At 37.8% G+C, this 2,500-nt stretch overlaps 1 protein-coding gene across 1 annotated transcript in view; it reads right to left on the bottom strand.

Annotated features, from left to right (window-relative positions):
* prkar1b (protein kinase, cAMP-dependent, regulatory, type I, beta) overlaps positions 1-2,500 on the bottom strand; it is an 83,391-nt gene that overhangs the window by 77,780 nt on the left and 3,111 nt on the right. The window lies entirely within an intron of this gene.

Consider the following 2,500-nt stretch of genomic DNA (forward strand, 5'->3'; position numbering starts at 1 on the left):
ATGTATCCACTTGGGAGAGCGTTTTCGAAGAGCCATCTCAGTGTGGACGGAGGGCAAAAACTTAGAGAAAAAGATGTGTGTTCAAACATGTATTAGTGTGGACGTGGCCAGAGATAAAATAACTTATACTTACTGTTTATCAGTCTGTTATTTCCACAATTAAAGTTCTATACTTTTTCATTCTTGGACATAAAGATAATGTGATATATTTCAAAGCACAAATACCACAGTGAAGGCAGGCAGATGCAAAGGAACAGCTGGGGACATTACACAAACACACACACACACACACACACACACACACACACACACACACACACAGTCTGTCTCTACAGCTACAGACAGCCATCAACAGGCCTGTGTGTGAAATAACACACGAGTGTAATACACCAGTGAAATCAGAAAACACGAGACGATATGCCAATTAACATCCATCTCGCTCGCTAATGTACTGAGGAAACCTGATGCTGACAGACACTCACAGAGTATAACTGGAGACCCACCACAGATTGCCCTACATAATGAATTTAATCCGGCACATTTTACACATTCACATCCAGATTTGAAAAACAAACACTGTCTCGATGTACAGAAAGTGTTACACAAACTGAGACAGAGAAAGAATAAAAGTACTTCAATGTGTTAAAGACTGAACTGTAACTGGGTCAGCAAACATCGCACACCCAGCGGGTCAATCAGATGTCTACTATGACACTAAATACCCTACAAACACACACTATCTTTGAACACATCATGAGCAGGAGACGAAAACAGACGTTCCTTTTGCAGACATCTTGTGCTGTGTATCACATCATAATCGTGTCTTATGAATACACAATCCCATCGGTGGTGTGATCATCTACCTAATCCAACAATAGCTCCGCAATATCCCAATGAAAAGCCTGTTGTTCCTTGACACATGATCACATGTAACTGGCACCTCCAGCGAAACAAATGACTTCTGTGACGTTCACAGGATCTGTATAAGGAATCTGAGGATCTTGTGCTACTACATCAAAAAGCACCATTAACTGTGTCTCCTCTCCTAATTATCTATAGAGGAGAACTCGGAAAAAACTAGACTTCAATGAAAAATAAGAAATAGGGTTGGGAACAGAGAATCATTAAATAAATTAAAAAAATACTGTGCAATTTTACTGAAAATACACCATACTTAAATTCTTGGACAGTGTTTCCTGCAGCATAATTCAACGGCAGCGCATCCTCTCAACAAACATCCAGTGCAGTTTCCATCCTGAATGTATGACTCTAGTAAACGGGTTCGTATTAATGAATCAAAAGAATACATTGTGTCTAGTGTAAGCCAATACCTTTTATGATTCCTTGATTCCTTTTTAGTGAATCAAAAACATACAGCATGACCCGTGTAGTCTGATTCCCAAAAGAAAGACTCTAATGAACCGGTTATTTTTAATGAATCAAAAACTTACAGTGCATTCAGTGTAGTCCAATTCCCAAACAAATTTATCTAATGAGTCGGTTCTTTTTAGGGAATCAAAAAAACATACAGCATGATCAGTTAAGTTTGATTCCCAAATAAATGACTCTTTTCAGACAGGTCTTTTTAGTGAATCAAAATCAAACAGCGCAACCAGTGTAGTCCAATTCCCAAACAAATTACTCTTATCAGCCAGTTCTTTTAAGTTATTTAAAGACATACAGTGTGACCAGTGTACGGTGTAGTCCGATTCCCAAACATATGACTCTTTCAGCCAGTTCTTATTAGGGAATCAAAATCAAACGGTGCAACCAGTGTAGTGTGATTCCCAAATAAATGACTCTTTTCAGACATTTCTATTTAATTGAATCAAAAGCAAACAGTGCAACCAGTGTAGTCCAATTCCCAAACAAATTACTCTAATATGTCGCTTATTTTTAGGGAATCAAAAGCAAAAAGCGCAACCAGTGTAGTCCGATTCCCAAATAAATGACTCTTATCAGCCAGTTCTTTTTATTGAATCAAAAGCAAAAAGCGCAACCAATGTAGTCCAATTCCCAAACAAATTACTCTTATCTGCTAGTTCTTTTAAGTTATTTAAAGACATACAGTGTGACCCGTATACGGCGTGTAGTCTGATTCCCAAACAAATTAATCTAATGTGTCGGTTCTTTTTAGGGAATCAAAAGCAAACAGCGCAACCAGTGTAGTCCAATTCCAAACAATTGACTCTTATCAGCCAGTTCTTTTAAGCTATTTAAAGACATACAGTGTGACCCATGAACAGCGTGTAGTGCACATCCCGAACAAATGATTCTTGTGAGCTGTCTCATTTTAGAGAATCGAAAACAACTAAACAACAGTCAGAGCGGTAACTGAATCAATCTCACTGATGCACAAGTACTGACTTTTTGACTTTTTCTGAAATGATTTTATCAATTGGCAATTTCCATCCCTAATAGGAAAAATACAGCATTATTTCACATGACATTATGTGTCTAAGAGGTTGTTTCACCTAGAAGTGTGAGTTTTAAAAGCCAT

This window comes from Xyrauchen texanus, chromosome 12, assembly GCF_025860055.1.
Source record: "Xyrauchen texanus isolate HMW12.3.18 chromosome 12, RBS_HiC_50CHRs, whole genome shotgun sequence".
In the NCBI taxonomy this organism is placed as follows: Eukaryota; Metazoa; Chordata; class Actinopteri; order Cypriniformes; family Catostomidae; genus Xyrauchen; species Xyrauchen texanus.